The sequence below is a fragment of the Macaca nemestrina genome, chromosome 4 (genome assembly GCF_043159975.1).
Source record: "Macaca nemestrina isolate mMacNem1 chromosome 4, mMacNem.hap1, whole genome shotgun sequence".
Lineage (NCBI taxonomy): Eukaryota > Metazoa > Chordata > Mammalia > Primates > Cercopithecidae > Macaca > Macaca nemestrina.
Window position 1 is genome coordinate 24,178,925 of NC_092128.1, and position 25,426 is coordinate 24,204,350.

General features: G+C 37.9%; 1 protein-coding gene and 1 long non-coding RNA gene across 13 annotated transcripts in view; one reads left to right on the plus strand and one right to left on the minus strand.

The window, feature by feature from the left end:
* Positions 1-13,424, plus strand: part of LOC112424846 (uncharacterized) — a 45,588-nt gene extending 32,164 nt beyond the window's left edge. For all 4 annotated transcript variants that reach the window (XR_003015790.2, XR_011621953.1, XR_003015788.2 and 1 more), the window contains one exon: positions 10,790-13,424. This is a non-coding gene — a long non-coding RNA (uncharacterized lncRNA). The remainder of the gene's footprint in view (positions 1-10,789) is intronic.
* LOC105471446 (caldesmon 1) overlaps positions 1-25,426 on the minus strand; it is a 236,598-nt gene that overhangs the window by 140,176 nt on the left and 70,996 nt on the right. The window lies entirely within an intron of this gene.

Here is a 25,426-nt window from a genome sequence, read left to right on the forward strand (position 1 = left end):
ACTGAAAGAGTAACTAGTGAAGGCTGCAAGCCCATAGATTAGATACAGAGGACTTTGCACTAACTAGAAAACTGGTAAAATATCACACTCACTCTGTCTGTTCATCATCACCCAGATATCCATCTGCTAATGTCTAGGAAGTTGTGGACATCGGCAAACACAGCAAAATAACAATGCACAGGGGACCATTTTGTGCACAGGGCCCTGGGAAGGGCCAGTGGAATTCCTCTGATTAGTCTCCTTTTGACTTTTTCCCATAGACCTTATTCCTGCACTGAAATGTCTGGAATGTTTGGTAGGGATGAAGTGGGTTGGTCACAGGGCAATTATGCTTCTATCATCAATCAGATCAGCCATTTGTGGGCTGATTTCCAAGTGCCTAGTGACATCACAAATGGGTTAAGAATACAAATACATGGTACTTTTACAGTAAACAGGGCTTTCATATCCCTATTCTTAAATGATTTTCATGGCAACCCTGGAGGTCAGTAAGACAAGTATTATCGGCAACATTTTATAAATAAGACCTAGAAAGGCCTAGAGAGGTTAAATGGTTTACCCAAGGCTTCTTAGCTAGTTATGGGAGGAGCTGAGTCCCCAAATCTGTTCTTTCTGTAGAACAGCATTCTGCCTGTGTTTGATTAGTTAACAACCGAGTTCATGAAGCAGGAGCTGGTTATTTTTTATTTTAGGACAAATCAATCACTACATCTGCTTTTAGACATCGGAAGAATCTATTGCTTGATTTTTTTTTTTTTTTTTTTTTTTTTGGGGGACGGAGTCTCGCTCTATCGCCCAGGCTGGAGTGCAGTGGCGCCATCTCGGCTCACTGCAAGCTCCGCCTCCCGGGTTCACACCATTCTCCTGCCTCAGCCTCCTGAGTAGCTGGGACTACAGGCACCCGCCACCTCGCCCAGCTAACTGTTTGTATTTTTAGTAGAGCTGGGGTTTCACCATGTTAGCCAGGATGGTCTTGATCTCCTGACCTCATGATCCACCCGTCTCGGCCTCCCATAGTGCTGGGATTATAGGCGTGAGCCACGGCACCCAGTCTACTGCTTGATTTCTAAATGCTATCATGGGCTAAACAGTTTTCAAATAATTATCTCAAGAACTGATCCTTTGTGGCCCTTGCAATCTGGCCTGTCTTTGCAGTAATCACACAGCAGAGAAGGTATAACAAGCGATAAATACTTCAAGCAACCGTACTCATCTCAAAGCATTTGAACATCAAAATAGATCTTCCGTCAGGTATGGTGACCCACCACAGCGGCTTTCTGTGTGGGGTTCTGATCGCAGTATTGTTGCTACTCCGATGTGACATCAGAAATGTGAGGTTTCACGTGATTTACTTTTTAAAATATTAGGAAGGATTCAAAGCTATCCATATAAACTCATTCAATTGGATTCTAGGCATCTTTCTCCAGTGAAAGAAAAAGGCCTATTTGTCTTCCTCTAAGTGGGTTTTTTTCTGTGAATATCATTCCTCATATGGGGGAAAAGTTTGAGATTTTCTCTTCTACTATTCGTATCTCATGAGACAAAAAGTTAGGCCCACCTTGGGATTCTATTTCCAGTTATTAAATGGGAGTTGCTAAGGAGACAGCAGAGATGGAGACAGACAAGATCACTGCCCTCAGAGGTCTAACACTCTAGTGGGCAAATAAATATTAAATTACTTATGTCATATTCATTTCTGTATCCCCAGTATCTAGCATAGCTCTGAGCACATAGCAGTTTCTCAATAAATGTGGGTTAAGTGAATAAATGAGGTCTCCAGAAGCTCAATCTCTTTCACTTCTAAATCTTGATGAAAACATCATTCTCCAGTGCCCTTCTTCCCAGGGCTATGCTGAAAACTTATACAAGGTGGACAATGAGAATCTCACTGAAGAATAGTACTGATGTTTTTATTGGTAATACATTAGCTGGTTGATGGTAATGTGGACAGTATCAAACTTCGGTCTTATATGGCCACAAAATTCAACCCAAGCTGCTATCTTTTTTACAATGTGGAATTTTAACCAGATGAAGGATGACGTGCAGATACAGATGGGTTAATGAAACCCATTTCCACATTGATAAAATATTTCATATTGAACATCCCATAATGTTTATCTCCAAAGGATAGTATTTTTAAACATAGCAATGCTTCCATTCATATGCCAAGAAAATCCCCTAAAAACCAGAAGTTTCACTGGGTTCAACATTTATAGCTAAGTGGATTGAATTAAGTGAAAAAGATAAATTAATTCAATAAAAATTTTTGTCAGTTGCCACCAAATAACTGTTGGGGAGCTCTTGGTCTCTGTTGAAATGACAATTCTGGCATTATGCAGACACAATTATAGGCTAAATAGAGCTGATAAGCTTAAGTATAAAACATGTCTTACAGCTTCATAAGGAAAAGTTCTAAAACATACTGTCCAGAGACAAGACAATAATTCTTATATATCTCGCACATAAAGAGGTGATTGTGACAAATTACTTTTAAAGGGTTAAAAAACAAATAACTGTGAATGACTTAAAATAACTAAGCTTACATACAAACGCCATTCCAGAACCTTGAGCAGAGCTATAACTACATTATGTGGAATACACTAGAAGAGCGAAGGAGGAAACAAAAAAAGGAAAAACCGTAAACTTAGCCAGAATTTAAATGATATTGAGGCTGCACAGATACTTAGATTGTTTTGCGAGTGTATTTCTACCACTGTCTGTCTGTGTTCCTTCATTTCCTGATGTGGCTTAAAAGAAAAACCTCAGAGATGAAAATCAAAACTGCCCTTATTATGTTCTTAGGCTGTTTGAATCCAAACAAGAGAAATCCAGGAGTGTGGGAACTTGATCATAAGATCCATGAATGAGCAATCACATTTTCACACCACTTTATACCCCAGAGTATCTCAGGCAGGACTTCACAATGATTCATTGCTGGTTTTCAGGACTGCTTTTATTTCTATTTCATTCTACTGAAAAAGGTCCCAAATTGTTACATGTAGTCAGTTATGAGCGGGGAGCAGGAGAGGGCTCTCCCACCACCCACTAGAAACGTCAGGTGATGTTTGGCAATTATCCCTTTGCCTCTCTAAAAGTGATAATTCACAGCAGCCAGAAAGAGACAATCTCCTGATGGTCCATACCTGTTAATATTTAAAGTGTTAACTGAATGCAGACCCCAGAGAGAAACAGCTTCCTGGAAATGCATATTAGGAGACAAAAATGACGAAGTAAGATCTCCTGGGTACTCTCTACCGGAAGAAGGAAGAAAACCTCAGATGGGCATGTGTCTAACTCCCTAAAAACACTGCATGTGCGCATTTCTCAAGAGTAAGAAGGGCTCTGCGCATGCCCACCCTAAGGAAGATCATGGGGAAAAGGAGAGCTTATAAAAGTCCTGGGATCACGGTTAAACAGGACACTTGACCTTCTCTCTTTAACACTCACGTGCCTGCTTGAATCTCTTCCAAGCACACCTTTCTTTCCTGTTCTAAAGCTTTTTAAAATAAACTTCCACTCTTGCTCTGAAACTTGCCTCTATCTCTTTTTCTGCTTTACATGCCCCTCAGTTGAATTCTTTCTTCTGAGGAGGCAAGGACTGAAGTTGCTGTGGACCCCTACGGATTCGCCGCCGGTAACTCGCAGATAACTCAGATCTCTTCCACTAACAAAAATCATCAAATCTGTAGAAGTTATGCCATCTCTGAGTGCTATATAGATATACATTTTATTATAGAAAGTATGCAAATATGCATTTTATTATAGAAAATACAGAAATTATGCAGAAGCCGGGTGCGGTGGCTCATGCCTGTAATCGCAACACTTTGGGAGGCCAAGGCAAGTGAATCACAAGGTCAGAAGTTCAAGACCAGCCTGGCCAAGATGGTGAAACCCCTGTTTCTACTAAAAATACAAAAAAATTAGCCAGGCTTGGTGATGGGCACCTGTAATCCCAGCTACTCAGGAGGCTGAGGCAGAGAATTGCTTGAACCTAGGAGGCGGAGGTTGCAGTGAGCCGAGATCATGCCACTGCACTCCAGCCCGGGCAACAGAGCGAGACTCCGTCTCAAATAAAAAAGAAAGAAAGAAATTATGCAGAAAATAATTATAAAGTCTCTTTTTCATCCTTCCCACCATGAGATTACTTTAAAGTTTCAATATATTTCCTTCCAGTCTTTTTTTTCAACAAACATAAGATTTATTTTAAAAACAAATGTGATGTTATGCCCTCAATTTTTTCACTTATCATATTATACATATTTTTTACACAATTTTAAAAACATGATTGATAACTGTACAGTTATATGTAATCATTCCCTTATCACTGGACATTGAGAGTATTTCAGGTTTGGGCTATTATAAGTAGTGCTGTGATGGACATTCTTGTACATAAATCTTGATCACTAAGTATCACTTTGTTTTTGCATTACTAAGTAATGTAGAGCTTAGTACTCTACCAACGGCTCTCAGGGGAATCAAATTGATCACACTTTCTTTCTGTGAATTCTCCTTGTTTCCACATACACCACTGGAGAAGCTGGAATATTTGTAGTTGAGTTACAGCAAATAACAGGAAGACAAAACGGTAGAGACTTCTATTGTCATTATTCACTGCCAATATTATAGAAGCACCAAAAAAAAAAAAAAATTGCCTTTAAAGATCTGGTTTGAGATCATATCCTTTGCAGGGACATGGATGGAGTTGGTGGCCATTATCCTTAGCAAACTAATGCAGGAACAGAAAACTAAAGACTGCTTGTTCTCACTTATAAGTGGGAGCTAAATGATGAGAACACATGGACACATAGAGGGGAACAACACACCCTGGGGCCTGTTGGAGGGTTGAGGGTGGGAGGGGAGAAAGGATTAGGAGAAACAACTAATGGGTACTAGGCTTAATACCTGGGTGATGAAATAATCTGTATAACAAACCCGCATGACACACATTTACCTGTGTAACAAACCTGCACATCCTGCACATGTACCCCTGAACTTAAAAAATTAAAGAAATTAAAGATCTAGTTTTTAAGATCGACTGATGCCTTGATAAATGAAATAATCCAAAGGTGTAGCAAATTAAATTATTAAAATCAATTGCGTTATATGTAGACACACACAGAGGAAGGGTGAAGAGAGAATAAATTGTAGGAGTGAGATAACCCACATCATAGTAGAGCCTCTGGTGGTTTGAGAAAGTCTGTTAAGGAAATATCAACAGTGGATTTAATGCTTAGGGTGCAAGCATTCTGAAGACGGGTGTTAAGCTTTATAATTTTGTTTCCTCTCTATAACTCACAAAAACTTCTACCGCTACTCCCCCCCGTTTTTTTTTTTTTTTTTTTTCCTCAGCAAACAGGATAGAACTGAACACAGTCCATGTTTCCCAAGTTTTTCCCATCTTAGCAAATGACACCAATATTTACCTGGTTGCTTAAACTCTGGACTTGGGAATCATTTCCTACACTTCCTCCTTCTTCATCTACCATTACTCCCTCTACAGTAAATTACTAAATCCAGGTGATTCTCCCTTCAGGATATTTGCCGAAAATGGTCCATTTATCTTCATTATTGTTGCTGTCACTCAAATCCAAGCCACCATCATTTCATCTGGACCCGTCCAAGAGCCTCCCAACTGGTCTTTCTGTTCTAATCTTCCAGCCATCTGCAAACAATTACCTTTTTAAAAACATAAATCTAATCATGTCACTACCCTGCTTAAAACATTTGGGTAGCTTTATAGTGCATCTAGAATACAGATCCAACTCTTCCCATGGCCTACAATGTCATGTATGATCTAGCCCAGTCTGCCTCTCTAGCTTCCTCTTGTGCCTCTCTCTTGTGATCCAGTCACACAAGCTTGCTTTCAATTTCTTGCATGGATCTAGAGCTTACTGGCCACAGAGACCAGAAATGAGCCCCTCACCATTAGCTAATGACAAAGGCATACTTCTTACTTGGATAATTCTTAGCCTTTCTTAAACCCACAAAGTCAAAATTGGAATAGTATTAAATAATTGCGACACCCTGAAAACACCAATTTTTGTGTTACAGTACAATTAGATGATAACGTTTTCAAATATCCTATCCATTTATTGCCAAGGTATTGTAAATTAAAATTTGTTGCATTAGACATATAGATTTTTAAGATTTTACTTCCATGTCATTCTCTGTTATAAGTCTCTGCTCTTTGTCTTCATGTACAATCACAATTCACGATGATATTTATGTTTGAGTACTTATGTATTTAATATCTATCTTTTCTACTAGACTGAAATCTCCATGAGGATGTATCTATTGTGTTTACTAATGATTCCTCAGCACTTTGCAGTTGCCTGCCATTTAGTTGTCACTCAATAAATATACATGGAATGAATGAATGGCCGACATGTATCTTGAAATAAAAATATTTCAAAAGAGTGTCTAACGATAAGATGGGGGGAGCTTTATTGATTTATCATCTATTTGCAACGATGAGAATTAAGAGCTTGGCACTTGCTAAGTGCTCAATATTCTGAATAAAGGAATAGATATATGAATGAATAATTATTAGCTGTCAAAGCAGAATATGATACATCTAAATGAAAAGCAGATAACTGTATCAGAGCAACCAGGGGCAGACCTAAAAGCTATTTTTTCTGCTGCTACTTTTCTCCAACTGTTGTAGTTTGAAAGACAGAAGGCTCATAATACGCTTTTTTGGTAATAGTTGAATCATGCATTATCTCATTGGATTTTCCTAAGAATCCTATGATAGAGGTAGTATATCATCCCCCATTTGACAAACAATGAAATTAAGCCCAGTGTCTAGGATTACTCAGAATGTAGTGAATCCAGAGCTCAAATGCTGGTTTTCTAACCCACGAGATTAAGCAACGAGAACAACATTGGACAATTATGGAACAGATGATGCAATTTTGTTCTGATTTCCTCCCTTATATCTGTGTTAAGGTTGGCTGGGCTTTTTAAAAATAAGCAGCAAGCAAATACCCAAATCTCTCCAAGTCTTCTAGCTTAAAAATCTGACTTTGGTCTAGCTGCAATTCTGACTTCTTTTTGGATCAGTGAATTTTTATTTTTCTTTCCAGCCATATTTAAAAATATACTCTGAGCCACATTTGTCTCTATTCCTTTTAAACCAGCGAGAAAATGCTCTCAAGAAAACTGCCTCGGTGCAGAAGACCTACTCATACACCAGCCACGACATTGGCTTATTTCCATATAACCTAATATGGTTAAGAAAATGTTTGACTGGAACAGAGTGAGGATTGCCAAACTTAACAACTTTTTAGTAAGAAAAGTGCCACAGAGTCCTCTGTTTAGACATAGTGTGATTTCAGTTCACATGCAGTGCTTATCCGTTCACATCAACGAAACCAAAGTTGTATTTCTATGCAGTAACAAAAACCAGATACCTGCCCCCTTTGCCCCGTCTCAGGCAAGATGAATAAATACAAGCTTCTCGGAAAGGCTTTTGGTGATAGTCTATTAAATATGTTGCCCTTGTTGGGTTATAAAAACTAAGTGACCTGGGGATGCCCAATTCAGATTCTGTAGAAGGTCCTCAGAGTTTGTGTTAAATCCGGTAGCTTTAAACAGAAGAATGAATGAAAGGAAAGTCATCTCCTCTATCTGAACCTCAGTCCATCATGGACCTTCCATCGCCTTCCCCAAATAACACCTTTGACTGACATTTCTATTTATTCTGACTCCCAGCACTCTGATAAATTTGGAATATCATGTGATCTAATATGGTCCTCACTGTTTCCTGTGCCTGGGTCATTGCCATTGTCATCTGGCCAAGTCCTGAAAGGCTTTTAAAGCCAGGCAGATCTGGGTTTGAATTCTGGATTGTGCCACTTTCTTGCTGGATGACTTTGGCAAATTGTTTATTTGCTCCACTGAAAAGTGGAGAATGCCTACCTTGCATGGTTGTTGTGAGAATGAAATGGGGTAATGTGTATAACAGTATAGAACCTGGTATGGAGAAAAAGCTCAGCAAATGGCAAAAAAAAAATGCCCATTTTCTGCTTTTACTCTCTTCCTGATCTCACTACATTCTGGAAAATAGTGCTGGATTCATTTTCCCAACTAAGAATGTAGCAAATGAATACCCATTGACTCCTACCATTGTCCTGATCCATTGAGATAGGGAGATCTGCCTAAGATTTCAACCTGGGCCAAGTTAAAGAAAAACTAATGTCAAAACTTCTGTTGCTTCTTAGAGTTACTAAAGGCATAAGCCCAGGGTAGATAACTATTATATTTTGTTTACGTAAATATCCTGACCTTGCTTTGCGGTTGTAAAAGTTGAATGGTCCTGTCCACCCCAAAATCACATGGGAGAGAATTAAGGCAAAGAGCTAAAGAGCTAATTTTTTTTCTCAAATTAAAATATTTAATTTTGAGCTGTGATCCAGTGTGGGCTGCACTTTAATGCCCTTCTATCACCATAAACCATTCATCAAACTCTGTTAAATGCAGCAGCTTTGTGGGAATGAAGAAAAAAAGAACTTTTCCATGCTCAGACTTAAGCCGGTAGAGGTTGGACTGAGGCTGTAAATGTGTGACCGGAATTTGGAGCAGGAGGTGACAAAAACATAAAGCATCCCTCCACCTTATCTCTTTCTTGGGGAGTCTCTGAAATATTGAGATGGAGGCCCCAATTATTTTATTTGGATCTGAAATGAAAGAATAATCCAGGAACAATTTGGGCATATCCAGGTTTCATACTTAGGAACAATGAACCAACAATACAAAACCAATATTATCAGTAAAATGCCTGTTATCCTGATTAGTTTAGGGAATCCAGGCAACAGTACTGGTGGTAAAAGACCTCAATTTTAAGTCATGGTGACACTACTAACTTCCTTTGTGACCTCTGGCAAGTCACAAACTCTGCAGGTTGGATCTTCTAAACTGTAAAATGTTGAAGAATAGACTAGAAAAGCTTGGGTGTGTGTTGATTAGGTGGTTTGGAGTACTTAGGAGATGCTTCAGAAAGATGATTGGCACTTAAAGAGTTAAGATTTGGATAACTAGAAAGGAGGTGTGAGAATATTTCAAACATGAGGAAGGAGCAACGTCAGCAGAACAGAAATACATCAGTTGTGGTCATGGGCAGCTGTGGTCGTGGGAGAGTACATTCAAAAGCCTGCCTGGGAGGGTGGGAGAAAGCAGGAATATTGACCAGGTCCTTGAATATCAGTTTTGTACTTTATTCTTTGGAGCAGACAATAGAGTAATAAAATTATCCTTATACAGAGAATTTTAACATGCTAATTTTGTTCACCTCTCTTTAATTTAAAATTTTTAAAGTAAGTAGTACTTTGGGAAGATTTTTGAGACTAAGATTTTTTTTATATAAACAGTAGTTTGGGAAGATTTAAAATCAGTTTATAGGATGGAATGATACTTGAAAGGGCTAAACTAGAGTGTGTAGGTAAGTTTGGAGATTCTTGAAACCTGAATTAAGATGGTGTTTGTGAAACTGAAGGAAAAGATAGCCTGAGACATTGAGAAACGTGCATGTATTTCTCCCCGGCATACCCGAGGCTCCTCTGGTCAGTCTGTACAGGGATCTGTTCTCAGTTGCCATGCCCTGAACTCTGACCCCTGGGTCTAAAAATTGAGCTATTAATGATCAATAAATCATTTGGAAGGTTAATCTATAGGAAGGGTCAAAACAATTTTTTATTGTAAATATATAAAATGACCTTGGGTTATTATGTGATGCAATATTTTAAATTAATTGCATAATTGAATATAATTTTGTAGATTATACCAACCAACAATGAACTCTAAATGACTTCACCAAAAGGGAAATCTTCACGTTTTTTCTAGGAGAATATACATAAGATATCTATAAATCCAAAAGTTAGACTATAAAATTATCCTTATATAGAGAATTTTAAAATGCTAATTTTTCTCACCCCCCTTTAATGCTCAGATATTTCATAGCAATTTAAAGACCTTAAATTACCCTAATCACTTTTAAAAATACATGCTTGGAAAGAGGAAATCCAAACTTAAATTTATAGTTAACAAAGCAAATTTATTTTAATGCGGGTACATTACATTCTTTTAACAACTCTATGCCCTAGAATGAGACAGAGCTGGAAGTGAAGTTCAGGTCTACCGAAATGTATGACCCCATCTATTTTCTAATAAACTTGGCCATCATCTTATAAATGTTAATTACTTTACCCCTTTTCTCATGCTCCTTTTTCTATCCCCCTTTCTCCCCACTTTATCTAAATCTTAAAGCTTTGAAGTGATCATTTTAGGTCGAATAACAGAAAAACCTCTTTGCATTATAAGTATTAAACACTTGGAATATATTACTTTCAATACTGGTACCAGGCTAAAAATGTGCATAGGTTCAAGAGTAGTGTAGAGATGTTACTGCATAATAGATATTTAAAAGGCTCTGAAGGAAAGGTAGTATTTTTAAAGCCTCAGAGAATAACACAAATTCCAACAACAGTCTTTTCTTGCTATCATCGGAGACGTCAGGCCCTGGAGCTCAGATCTGACCAAGTGAGGTGTATCTCTAGTTCTCATATTTTTTAACAGTGTAATATAACGAGTGTCAAATATTCTTTTAACCCTCTGTTGAGAAGTTATCATCACAGTGGAAAATGAATAAAGGCAGAAAACTCCATATGTACAATTGAGGGGAAATTGGGAAAAAATTACATTTATTGTAGGCCAATCGTGTATCAAATGCCACAGCATCTATTTAACATCCCAAACATAGCACAAGGTGAGTGTTTGTTCTCTCCATTTATAGATAAGAAAAATGAGGCTTGAAAGGTTAAGAGAAACTTTTCAAGCATCAGATAGAGGTGGAAGAGTTGAAGCTAGAATGCAGATGTTAACCAATCCTTCCACCACTCCAAAGAGAAACAGAAGAGGAAGAGGAAGAGGAAGAAGGAGGAGAAGGAGAAGGAGAAGGAGAAGAAGAAAAGAAGAAGAAGGATTGTCCAGTTACACAATTATTTCATTCACTGTTATTTGAATAGAGCAATTGATGTCTTAAATCAATCTGATCAACTGCACAAAAATGGTTGTTTGGATTTTTTAGAAGATTTGATTGAAATCCAGTTGTTTCAGTGGTCATGTGTAGACCTGGACTTAATAAATGACCACTTTTGAGTCCCCCAGCTGAAAGAGAACAAAAGAACCCAGAGGCAAATGAATGGCAAATTGCCACCCCAAACAAATTGCAGTATGTAAGTTCTGAAACTTGAATTACCCTTCAAGGATTAAGGTTCAAGACTGTGAAAAATTAAAAATGTTGCCTAGCCTAGGAAATAGCATATGAATCAAAAATCTCATTAGTAAGCTTAACGGCACTCCTAATCTTCTACTTTCATGACATCTAAACTGTTTTGTTATTCTTAATGGACCAAATCCCCCTTCTGGTAATGTTCTGAAAATTCTATTTTTGTGGCAATTTAAAAAATCATACGGCATGTTCTTTATATTTGGTTTGTGTAGGAGTTAAGACCACTTCAAACATACTTTTCTTTCTTTGTCAGATGACTATTTAATATTGTGTCATTCACTTGTTGAAATAAAAGTTAATCTGCAAAAATACATGAACACCCCAAAAGGACTGAATTGTATCTTTGAGAAATGATATTTTTTTCAAAGTCAGACATCAAAGGCTCTATATTCCAGAAAGTTTATTTTGAGAAGCTTCAGTCAAAACAGTTTGGGAACTATGAAATGAGTCATTTTTTCTTAAAGAAATGTAACTTTGTCTATTCCCACTGCATTTTTGGTTTGGTAGGAGACATCTTTATTCCACAGGATTTTAAAAGCGTGTTTAAGATTCCATAGGTTTAGTATTACATCACTAATGGTTCCTAATGAGATCCAGGCAATAGCAAGACAGGGGAAAAAGAACACACAAAGGCTGAATTCTACAACACCAAGCACCATGTAAAATGTGGAAAAGTCTCCATGCTTTATCTATTGCTGAAGCCATCTGGATAAAAAGGGGGCAATTCATATTCAATCAACCAGACATGTGGATGACATGATACCCAATGTTTGGCTCTTCACAACCAGTCATCTAACAAGCTGAATTTTTTACTTTTCATGCAGATGTTCGCTGCCCTGTGGGTACAGTCAAAATGAACCATGTAAATATCGAGGTATTTTATTCTTCCCATTGAGTGCTTAGGGCCTTAGCTACTTGTTTGGCTTTGTTCTCATAGGCATCTTTTAGATAAAAATTACAGAAATTTTCTTTTTGAGATGATACGTAAGTACATATAGAAGCATACATCTTTCCCAAGCTTCCAGTAATTTTGCATTTTAAGGAGACATGTGAAGGTACAGTTGGGGTGGGCAGGGTGACCCACAGAGAAATCATTTTTCTGCAGACCTATTCACCAATTCATCTTAAGGTAATTCCACATTATTGACTTGAGTACTGAGCTTCTACATGTAAAGTACTAAACCAGTTACAGTGGAGAGGCAGGGATAAATTAAAGCATAGTTTCTGCTTTCAAAGAACACATGATTTAGCCAGGGAGATAGAAGCAACTAACTATATCACCAAATAGAACGTAGAGTATAGAAATATAATAGAAAAATGCAATGAATGAAAACCATACCTAATTCTCTTCAAATGAAGTAGAAAAAGTTGTTTGAAGATTTGGGGAGGAAGTTTGAAAAGGAGATGGTAAGACAAGAAATTTTAGAAATTTAAAATATTTTTATACAAGGAAGTATCAATGCCTCATTTACAGTGAGTGTTAGCATTCACCCATAAAACAATTATAGAATATGTTTGACATTTCAGGATTATGCTAGACAAGTTAGTATTTTTTAACAAATGCATAACTTATTAAATTTTGTCGTTTCTTATGAAAAATCACTATATTCTGAATTCAGCTGAAGAATAAAATTTGTGGATAGACACAAATATCTTTCTTGTTTGACAAGTGAACTGATCAATTCATATCTTGTTCAGACAAGATATGATTCTAGAAATTCTAGAAAGTTTCCCTTCATCCCATTTACCCATTATCATTCACCAAACAACCTCTTTTGGGCCTAGGCATTGGCCCAAATAAAAGATAAATAAAAGATAGCCAACAGTACCTCATCAAACAGAAAATTCTAGAAATAAAAATATCTGATTTCTCTTCAATATGTAACTTTAACTTAGCAAGCAGTCTTGTGCCCAAGATAATATAGACCTGTCCAAGGGTTGGCACTGTCTCCAAGAATTGGACGATGTGCCACAAAGTTGTCAGCTGTTTGTGATTTTAGACTGAATAATTTTATTGAGACTTCCCCCTATAAGTTTCTGGCCAACAAGAGAGGTCAGTGTGCCACAATTGAACCAATATTTTAAAGAATTAATTGTTAAACCTTTGAAAGAAAAAAAGGAAATCATAGATAGAAATAAAGAGAGAGAGGTTCAACTAGCTCTCTCTATAAACATCTATCTCTTTTATTAAAATGTTGTTGACTCTTGGCCGGGCGCAGTGGCTCACGCCTGTAATCCTAGCACTTTGGGAGGCTGAGCTGGGCAGATCACGAGGTCAGGAATTGGAGACCAGCTTGGCCAACATGGTGAAACCCCATCTCTACTAAAAATACAAAAATTAGCCAGGCGTGGTGGTGCACACCTGTAATCCCAGCTACTCAGGAGGCTGAGGCAGGAGAATCACTTGAACCTGGGAGGCAGAGGTTGCAGTGAGCTGAGATTGCGCTGTTGCACTCCAGCCTGGGTGACAGAGTGAGACTCCGTCTCAAAAAATAATAATAATAATTTTTAAAAAATGTCATTGACTCTTTTAAAAAGTTAAACATAAAAAAGTATAAAGAACATTTTTAACAAATCACCTATATCTAGCACTCAGAAATAAATTGTTAACATTTGGTGAACAAAATTCTGGATATCTCTAAAAATATAAGAATAGATAGATGGATAGGTAGAAATAGTTTTATAAATGTAGTCTAATATTTAGAAATATTGCTTACAATAATTTAACAAAGAGAAACAGCTTCAATGATAGAAGTTGATGAACTAGATAAATGTTTCTTTATAATGAGATATGGGTTTTTAAAAGTTAAAATTATGAAAAAAACTAAAAGGCTGGGCTTGTTGTTGTTTTAACTACAGATATTACCACTAGATGTTATCTGAATCCCTGTTATAAAGCATAGGGAAATTTGCACACTTATTTTGTTTTCTTACAGTCTCTTCTGTATTTAAAAAATTATGTTATTATTATTCTACATTGCCAAGGTATGTAACATTTACATGGTGTAATCACAAATTCCAACAGTTACTTAGCTTTCATTTTATAATTGAGTCAGTTACGCATAAACATATTCTAAGTTTAACAGAAAACAACTGCATTCTAGCCTCTAAGGGGAAGTAAATAGTTTACATCTTTTTTCTCCTCTCCTCTCCTTCACTGCTTACTGTGGTTTCATGTTACCATTAAAATTTTTCTAAGGAATGTATCCCTTTGTCCATATGTTATATTGTTAGTCTTTTAAAAGTCTTTTAAAATAATGGAAATGCTAATATATATTTTGAAGTCAACACTCCCTACAGTCCACGACCACCCCTTGCTACCCACCGTATCCCCCAGAATAAAATATTTGACCAATATGTCAGAGTATCACGTAGATTTTTCCTTTGAAACTGGGCAACGATGGACATCTAGCATTTATGGAAAATCTCATTTTAAAAGAGATTAATTTTTAAATGACATTCATTACTAAAGGTGCAAGATAGTCCTTCAGAACGTCTCGACATTCGTAGTGGGTAAAGTGTAGACAGAAAGACTTCTTCCAGGAACAGTGAAAATGATTTTTCTCCTGGTAATATGACTTGACTTCAAATATTTTGTGTTGTCTTACAATGCTATCTGGAGAAGATCACCCAACATCTAGACTTTCAAGTATCTTTCAGCAGCCTTTAGACCGGAAGCATTTTATCTGGTGGATTAAATGTGTTCCACCCACTTCTACCCATGACAGATTTCTCCTAGATTTTATTGTTCACCTTTTTGACAACATAGAACTGAATATTTTACCACAGAAACCAACAGATTCAGGAGTAAAATGGCTCCAGGGGCAATTTTAAGCATAGCTTTTAGGTCATTATCCATCTATACATACAAGATCACAAATCTGTCAGTTTAATCTTCTTACAATGTAGACAGACCACCCTCATCATTACGGGCTGAAAATTACACTGAGAATATGTCTTAGAAGTTTCTGGTTACCATCTGTGTAGACAAGAACTCAAAATTCTCTCTTAGATCTGAATTTCCATGAAAATCAAACTGAAGTGAATAGACTGGTGAAAAAAGAAGAACATTAACAAAATTTCAAAACCATACCTGATTTTCATTAGATCCATTGTTTCAGTTTCCATTCTCTTTTAGCATATACATTTATAGGCTAGTGTGTATTTTCATGGTTATCTTCATTGTTTTCTTAAAACCAGGGTTTTTTGTTTGTTTGTTTGTTTGTTTGTTTTGTTTTGAGATGGGATGTCACTATGTTGCCTAGGATGGAGTGCAGTGGTACAACCATAGCTCACTACAGCTTTGAACTTCTAGACTCAAGCAATCCTCCTGCCTCAGCCTCCCAAGTAGCTGGGACCACAGGCAGGTGCCATCACATCTGGCTCAGGATCTAGAGGGTTTATGTGTAGTCATCATTGGGTACTAAAATGCTTTTTACAAGCGCTTCTTAGATGCTGATTGAATTTTCCAAAGCTTGGTAGAGATTATTTCAATACCATGGGACTGGGCTGAGGTTGTAAAGACACTTAAACACTTTATTAAGCCATCTGGAGCATCCCAAACATTAAGGGCATGGCTGACATAAACAACACATACATATTAAGCATTTCCTGTGTGCTAGACACAGTGCTAAGCAAAAAGCATACAATTGTAAACATGAGTGGTATGGCCCCAGTTCAATTAGGCTTGCAGTCCAGTAGGGATGTCAATATTAAATATTACAATGCAGTGTGATAACCCTGCTCTGGAGAGGGTATCAATAATTGTCAGGGCACAGAGAAAGGTAATAAGTCAAACTTGAGTCTGTTAAGCTTTCCTTGAGAAGTGGTATCCTAAGCTGAGACGTGAAGGAAGACTAGGAGTTAAGTCAGCAAAAGGCCGTGGAATAGAGTGGAGAATGCTTCTTAATTCCCTAGAGACTGTCATTCATGTTCTAGCATGTTCTACAACTCCAGGCCTTTTGTTCTTGCTCCTCGGCCTCCCCGAGGGTTCCTAATTCATCTAATCAGGCTCCCTGTTCTCAGTTGCTCTTGCCGTGTGTGAAATCAGAAGCACTCACAGGGGAAAGAGGAGAGGAAATTAGTCTGGGATTTTGGATCTGGTTTAGTGTGGTCAGTTTGGATTTTCCCAAGTGACTGAACAGGATTGAAATCTCTACCTCACACCCCTGGCACCCAGTCTCCTGTGTTTTCCTCCTAAAGTTTTCCATTACAAATAAACAAAAATGTTGGCATATGAACTACTGCCACTGGTTTACTGCTCGGTTGCCATCTTGGAGTTTGTCATAGACACCAAATTCACATCATGTCCAGCTGCCTCTTGGAGCTTGGCTGCCCACAGAAGCTCTGGCGCAACGGTGGGTCATTGAGTTACATTTTCCAGTGTGGAGTGATAAATCAAGATTTACTGAGCAGAGAAATATGACCCATCAAATTCAGTCTAAAAATAATTGTTGCTCTGAAAAAGAAAATCTAATTACCTTGCTCTTCACTATGAAAAATTGGCTTCATCTGGGTCAAGAGACATGGAACCTTTCTTTGAAGTACACCCTACATTCCAAAATATCACTGGCAAACTCTGGGGCCTGCTTCTGATTAAATAATTGACATAAACCTCCCCCAAATAAACATCGAACCCTTCAAAAACAGAGAAGTAAATGAAAAAAAAAATGCATCTGTGCTTTAAGTAGAAGATCTTCTGCAATAATTTGTTACCAGAAAGCAATTTACTTTTCCTTTGGTAAACCAGCATTAAAACCTACGAAGAAAGCACACTGGGTGAAACTCTAGTTGAAACTTCAAAATAGTCTTAAATCTATTCTACATATTATCAGATTTAATGTTGACCTTAAGAGAGTGCTTTCATATTTATGGTTTTCCATCGTATCCCTCAAAATTAAATTTATTACTCATAAAATATGAACCTTAAAAAGTAAAATATTGTATTTTCCTGAGATTATTTGGTCTTTAAATTGAGAACAGTATAAATACATTGTAAGAAAAAAATAGCAACCAAACTGTGTGTATGTATACCTTGCCTCTTTCTTCAAGGAATGTTCTCTGTGTATATAAAACTCAAAAACAGTTAACTAAGAAATAAAGAAAAAGAGTAAACTCTTTTGGGTTTATTACAGATGAGGTTATAACAAAATGGGTTGAAGATAAGTGTGACAAAAAGTATTGTTTGAAAATTCTAATCTTGTTGCCACAAAACTGTGACTTTTCAGAAATATATGGGAAAATGTTATTGTAAGTAAATAAAATTTTATTGTAATAGAATGGAATTGAATTTATTGAAATTTTATTGTAAATGAATAAAATTTTGAAGAATTCTTCAATAATGGAATGAGTAAGATAATTACTACTTCACTTAGCTTTCTAAAAACTTTGCACCAATGGATTTCTGCCTTCCCAGATGATTTTTTTCTCATTTAGCTTTTGTATACTTTGAAAAATAGAACAATGACTCTGTTCTGTCCTTCATAGGTTGGGATTTATAAAAATGATTTTGTTTGCCTCTGCAAAATGTGGAGAAGTACTGAATAAACAACAAACAATCAGGCATTTTTCAGTCAAAGGGACAGTTTTTAGAGGAAGCCTGTGGTTGTAATGAATTATTTCTTGTTTTAAAAAAAGACCTTCTTATCTGAATAACGTTGTGAATCACACGAATGTCAATTTCTTGGGTTTTGGTATTGTACTGTAGTTATGCAAGATGTTACTACTGGGGAAAACTGGGTGAAGGGTACTTGGGACCTTTCTGTACTATTTTGTAATTTCCTGTTAATCTTTTACTTTATTTCAGAATAAAAATGTTTTAAAAAGAAAAAATTTAAAATAAATGTCAGTGGTCAAAAAGAGCAAATAAAGAAAAAAGTCCTTTCTAACCAGCTCAAGAGGGTCTATGTCCATATGTTGAGATTCTGTTTGTTAAATATAAGTCTTCTTTTAAAGTAGTCTTGAGGAAGCTCTTAGCAAGCTTACCTACCTTGCATTCCTCCAAAGATGCACTCTTTATAGTTTTGACCATAAAGGAGAATAGTAGAGATAAAAAATTTAAATAAAAATAAAACCAAAGTAGTAATAACATCCTAGCAAATGTGAACAGCTCTCCATTGGTCTGTGATCTACAATACTATTATAAAATTTGTGACAACAAATAATCCAATTCAACGAATTGTCTCTAATCCTCTGACAGCTACTTTTCCAAAAACAGAAGACATAACTTTTTAATAAAGCCAAGGAGGAAACAGGTGCCACAAGAGAAGTTCAAGGAGACTGAAACTCATTGTTGTACCTTCTGACACAGTAGAGTCTCACCTATTGAAGCCATGGGATTGTCAATGAAATGTAACTAGTATGGGAAACAGTGGAAATGTCTTCTCCAGTGTCTGGCTGAATACAATGACCCTATGACTGCACAGTTCACTTCAAAGTGTGCTTACTCCCTACATTTTACCCATTCGTCTGGAAACTTCTAAAATCCTCTGACCAGCTCAGTCAGCGCAACAACATAAGCATAAATCTTCCAAATGAATTAATGTTGCATATACAAAACAGTCTACTGATTGCTTAAATTGACTGAAGAGAAAGGGGCTATTCAGGAATAGGTTTGGTTTCTGAGCATGTACACATGATCTAAGAATGATGTCATAAGCTCTTTCAAATATTTTGGGGTAGCTTTTAAATTGCAAACTAAATGGAACTAGTCAAATTCTCACCTTTTCCAGCATGCAAAAATTAATAAGTGGAAAATCCAAGAACTCTAGCAATTTCCTTCAATAAATGGCTGCCAGTAGACAAACTGTAAAGCTCTTGGATCGACATGGCCCCTGTGTTCCTCATCCTTACCTGATGCAGTGCTAAGGACACGTCTATTGATTTGCAGCATCACATTATATAATTAGACACTGAGATAAACTGCGATTGCATGTAAAATTTGGCTCTATTTTTAAAGCCTATAGTCCATACTTGTGCATAACAAACTCTTGCATGATTCCAGAAAAATAAAATTTTAAAGCTGGAGACGACTCCCACTAGAAGGAAGTTATACAACTGAACTAAATTAGTAGAACTTTAGCTAGGCTGAGGGAAAGCAGGACAGCACTGAGCAAAACAAATGTTCTGGATCTAGTTAAGAGAAGGCAAGACAAGTTCACAAGTGAATGACCCTGGTTATCACAATTGTTATTTTAAAAGAAGGATTCTTAAGGAATTGATATTTTACAAAGGGAATATATGCCAGTTCAAGGGTAGTTTTTTAAAAAAATTAATAGGCTTTGTTTTTCAAAGGATAGATATCTTAAAATGTTTTATTTGATAATTGGTTCTTTTGAGAATATTATATATTTGTAAATGATGGTAAGTATTCTGTCTCTATTTTCATTTTCTTCATGCATTTGGTTCAAACACCAAATTTCTCAGTTCTACCAATTCATTGCATTTTTTAGTTTAGTAAAAATCCTAGGCCTTGCTAGCTTCTGGAAGATAGGTAAAATTTTAGTATAGGACCTCATAGGCTCAGTTAAACATTCCTTCAACCTTAAAAACCACAAGAAATGGTTTAGAGGGTCACCCCTCTAAACAGTAAGACTTCAGATAGGTGAATGATATCATTACAGTGCATCAGTGTTATACAGCCAAAACCATGTTTAGTTAATATTCACAAAGCAAGAGTGACATGTACTAAAACCCCAAGCAGAGTGTTCCTTATCCAGGAATAATGACAGGAAACTTCTCCAGGAGGAAATGGGACTGGGAAGTCCCACTAGCACTGGGGAAAAAAGAGGCAGAAATTCTATAACTTAAGGACCAGCTGGAGAGACAACATGGAGTATATGTTCTCCTTTCATCTCTTCTTGTTCTTTGTGCCATAGACATACAAGCAATGTGATAGTTGCTTCTCAGACAGTATGCACAGCCTAAATTCCAACCATATTATTGTGTGTTGGGTTCTAACCCACTTCATCCCCAAAGGCAAGCTAGAGTTGCAGCAATCCTTGGCATCACTTGTCTGGACATGTGAAGACACAGTCACCTAAGGGACAGCAAGCAACCTAGTCAAAAGTACTGTGGCTGGTCCATGCTCCTGACATAAGAAATGAAAAGCTAGACCATGGCAAAACTGAGAATAAAGGGTAGGAACCAGGGGCTAATGTAGGCCAAACCCAAAAGCTAGGAAGCCACAGTTAAAGACTCAGATTCAGGGCTTAAAGGGAACATACATGTCATGTGATCCAGCTCCCTTATTTTACAGAGGAAGACATTCAAAACCAAATTGGGGGAGGCATTTATCCAAGGACACTCAGTCAAGACCAATACCCAGGTTTCTTGACTCTGTTGAGTGTTAATTCCAGGAGTCAACAGGCAAATAGTGAATCAACAATCACAGAGAGACTGTTGCTTTTTTTCCAACGGGGGTGTGCCTTCACTCTTTATCTGACCTTCTTCTGGATACAGCAAAGACTTATGGACCAGCTGTACTGAAGCATTAAACAAGGTGTGGAACAAATAGCATCTTCTGTAGGGTTAGAGGAGTTAAGGTGGTTCCCAGGGCTTTGGGTACTCTTAGTAACCAACTCCTTCCCAAGCCTCCAATCAACCTCAGTAGGAAGGGAAAGGGAGCCCCAGAATTCTGTGTGTTGCTGAAAGGAAATCCCTCCACAGCAGTCCCAGTCTCACCACTACACTCTTCATGACAGACCACTGGGACTGACTGCATGATGCCTTACATTCTGCAAGACCCCCAGGACTTCCAGATCCTTGTGGAACCCCTACTCCAACAGCCAACTGGCTCTATGCATCTCCTGCTCTGATCCAATGTCATTCCCCTTTCTGATTTCTCTGTAACTCCAAATAAGTCATTAGCCAAGACCCTGTATCTCAAACTCTTCTTTGAATGTTCCCTGCAACTTCATGCTTTATACTTCCTCTCATGATTTATAGCTCTTCTGACAGCTTCCATACCCTTTGTATCACAGAGCCTGGAAGTAGACTCAATGATCTCCTTGCTCCACAGCTATTTTCCTTCCTGAAAATATTATCCTCTACCCCTCCTTGTTGCAGTCATTTTCTGATCCCTGCATTACTTTCCTTCATTTCTAGATGTTAGCTGGTTTTAAGTCTTTCCAATGCTACTTCTGCCATAATTCTCAGTGATTTCAATATTCTTGTCTGTGATCATTCTAATTCCCTGGTCTCTTAGTTCCTTGGGCTTCTCTCCTCCAATGATGGTGTCTTCCCACATGCCTCAGCCACCCACCCTCCTTTACCAGCTGACATCCCCTGATTCATCACTCTAAACACTGCTCTCCATGTAGCAAGCAGGCAGGCAGCTAAATCCAGCTGGAGGAAAACACTCAGCTAAGCTAACTGCTTTTACTTAAAATTTGTTACCAGTAATGTTAACTGGGTCCTTAGTGCTACCTGGCAAGTCTGCTGTTGCCCAAGTCCAAGCATCCTCTGTTGCCTTAAAGTCTCCCAAACCTCCTGCTTCCTTAATTTCGTCTTAGTTGAAGAATTTGCTTCCTTATTTCACTGAGAAAATGGAGGCAATCCGATAAGAGCATCACAGGCTTCTACCATCCTATTTTCCAATCTACTATAGCTGAATCCAGATAGTTTGTCTACTCCTGCAATGATGCCTGATTTGTCCGTGCTCCTACTGAAGGTCAACCCTTCCACTTAGCTCTAGATTTCATGCTCTCTTTATCTACCCAAGGACATTGCTGTAGCAATTGTCACCTCTCTTATGCATCATCAGTGATCTCTGTCTACTAGATTATTCTCATCATCATACAAGCATGTCAAAATATATCTCATCTTAAGCTAAGAGAAAAAAAGAAATATTCATTAAAACCCACACAACTCTCCAGCTACTGTTCCAATCCTCTGCCCCTCTTTCAACAAAAATTCTGAAAATCTTGTCTCTATTCACTGCTCCGAGTTCTTTTCCTCCCATCTTCTCTTGAACCCATGCCAATCAGGCTTTTTCTCTACCATCCTTGACGTTTTTCAAGATCATCAATATTTCTACATTGCCAAAGCTAATGATCAGTTCTCAATTCTCATCTTAATATATGAGCATTTGACACAGATGATCACTTCCTTCTTTTGGAAGTCCTTTCTTCATTTGGCTTCTAGCACACCTCACCCTTCTGGTTCTCTTTCTGCCTCATTGGCCACTCTTCTCGGTCTCCTCTGCTGGTTTCTGGTCTTTACTCTGATCTTTAAATGTTGGAAGACCCTAAAAATTATCCTGGGACTGCGCTCCTCTATCTAATAACTCACTGGCTTGGTCTCATCTTGTCTGTTGGCATTGAATACCATGCAAATGCATGACTCCCAAATAAATATATTCAGGACCTCTTCCCTGAACCCCAGACTTGTTTATCCAACTGCTTATTTAACAATTCCAATCAAATGCCTAATTTTTTGTCATGTCAAATATAAAATGTTCAAAGCTGAACTACTGATTTGCACTCCCATAGCTCCTCCTTCTATGTTCTTCCTAGGTTTGGTAAATGACAACACCATTATTCCAGTCTTTTAGACCAAAAACCTTGAGCTTATTTTTTTTTCCAGTGTTGTGCTGATAAATAGATAATAGTGGTTTCTCATCTCTGAAAGGTGGAAAGTAGGAGAAGGCCTGACTTCCTTGTGTAAACCCTCCCAGTACTGTCGATTTCTAGCTATAAGAATGGGGCCACTAACTGGTCCTCGGAAACAGCACACACAAAATCAATTGAACCCCAGTTTTGCATTCTGCTTATTCAGTCATTCTGTGTAGCTCCAACTTTGGGAGAAGTAGTTACAAGAACTGGAACCGCATTCTTCTTTCTTTATAGAAAATAAAACAATAACTTTCTACCACATGAAACTAGGTGGCTAAAGAGGTTAACATAAGAAGTAAAAAACTAGCCGGGCGAGGTGGCGGGCGCCTGTAGTCCCAGCTACTCGGGAGGCTGAGGCAGGAGAATGGCGTAAACCCAGGAGGCGGAGCTTGCAATGAGCTGAGATCCGGCCACTGCACTCCAGCCTGGGCGACAGAGCGAGACTCCGTCTCGGGGGGAAAAAAAAAAAAAAAAAAAAGAAGTAGGAGAGTAATGGTAGCATGCAGCATATAGGGAACGTTTCCTGTGACATTCCCAGTAACAAATTGGTCTCCAAAAAATGGCTAATTGCAAATACTTGATAAGTTTTTAAAAGTTTTCCCCAAACCTCCAAACCCTAGGGAAGATAGAGTGTTCCCAGGCCAGACAAAAACCTTTTAACCTTAAGTCTCTTAAACATAAATGTTGCCAAGATGCCGAGTGGATATTTAAATCATCCACTTCCTGTTTCAGTGCTATCTCTCTGTTTTGGAGAGGGACCAAAAATGTTTCATTTCTTTTGGCACTGCTTTCTTCATTTAAAAAGGATTTATACTTTAGGGGTTTTGACTCCAGAAAAAAAAAATAGCACATATTTTGGATGTCAGATTCTTAATGTTTTGACCCTTTCAAACAAAAACGCACTATTCTGTAGCCAGTGGGGTGAGAGAACAAGATCGGGATAGAACATGTCCAGATGGACTTCTAAGTAACAAGTAAAGAGGGAAAATTGGCCCACCTACAATAACTTGTTTAGGAAGCATTAAAAATAGCCCATTAAAGAAACAGATTTTTACTAGATCACTTGTAAATGGTTTTGTTTAAATGTAATTTAAGAGCATCTAAGAATTTCCATGGTGCCTGAGTTATCAGTTAATTAAACTTCAAGTGTGATGAAAACACATCCAGGACTAGTTTTAGGAGGCTTTCATTAAAATGAAGAAAGCTAAACAGAAGATTCTGAATGATGTATTCTGGACAGGGAGCCTTCTTTGAAGGTTCTCTACTAGCATAAGGATTGGTGAGATGCGAGCAGGGATAATTTCAGAGTATCCTGAATAGCTTTTTAACACAATCTACTAACATTAGCCTGTATAGTTTGGAAAACTGTCCAGTTAATTCTGATTGTACTCCAGACCTCTGCCCCCAGTGAAGATTCCCCAGCGAGGCAGGATAATATTAGAAGTATTAGTACAGTGTCAGTAAACAATCCTTTCTTCAATTAATTGAATTCAGTCCAATTCAGCATTTGTTGAGCCTCTGCTTTCCGTCTGATGCTGTGCTTGGCATTAGAATTGAGGGCAGGATATACAAGGATCAATAAAAATCGTTCCTGCCTTTTAGTGAAGTAGGGAGATGACAGTAGTAAACCCTATTGGTCAGATATAATACACAGAGGTTTGTGCTGTGGGAACCCAAGAGGAGAACCATTTATTCTCACTGGGGCAATAAGGAGGTGGAGGTATATGAGCTGAACCTTGAATTATGGATTAATTTTCAATCAGTACAGAGTGAATGGAAAAGCATCCAAGACCAATGAAACAATCTGCCTGGCTGACAGCACATGTTGATAGACATGTGCTTGGGAAAATCTGTAGGCAACTTGGGTGGTTGGCCATTCCTCCGTGGCCCAGGAGTTGCCAAGAGGCTAACTCCCACACACCTAGCTGCTGCATGGTCAGCTAAAAGAGGATGGGAAGCGTTCTCAGAATGAGAATGCAAAGGTTGAGCACAGAATGAAGGCTTGACCAAGCCTCACAGGTAAACTTTGGGTTTTATGAAACTGCTGCCATTTCAAAAATTGGCCCACACTGGTGTGGTCGTGTTGTGGCAGAAAAAGAGAAGATCTTCAGCTATCATGGGAGGAACCCTAAAGATAAAGTAACGGTTTGATCCTCTGATGGCCAGTTCAATGGTTGTTGTAGCTCTCTCCTCAGGGAGCCATCACACAGGGCGCACTCTTGTCCCAGGGTGCAGGGCAGGAGGATATTGACTATTTGAAAAACAGCATGCATGTACCCTACTAATGGTGAGCTCAGTATACATATTCATACATAAATTATGATATAACTAAATAAAGGGCAAATAGATCCTCCATCGGGTGTAATCTGGCAGTTCAAAGGTGTACCAGAAACTGGAAAAATGTAGGAAACACTAATTAAGACAGCTGAGAGTAACCTATTGGCAGATTTGCTATCTCCGACCACTGATTTATTTCATATGAGTAGGATTTAAGTCAATTCACTGAAAGTGCAGGATTGGACCAATT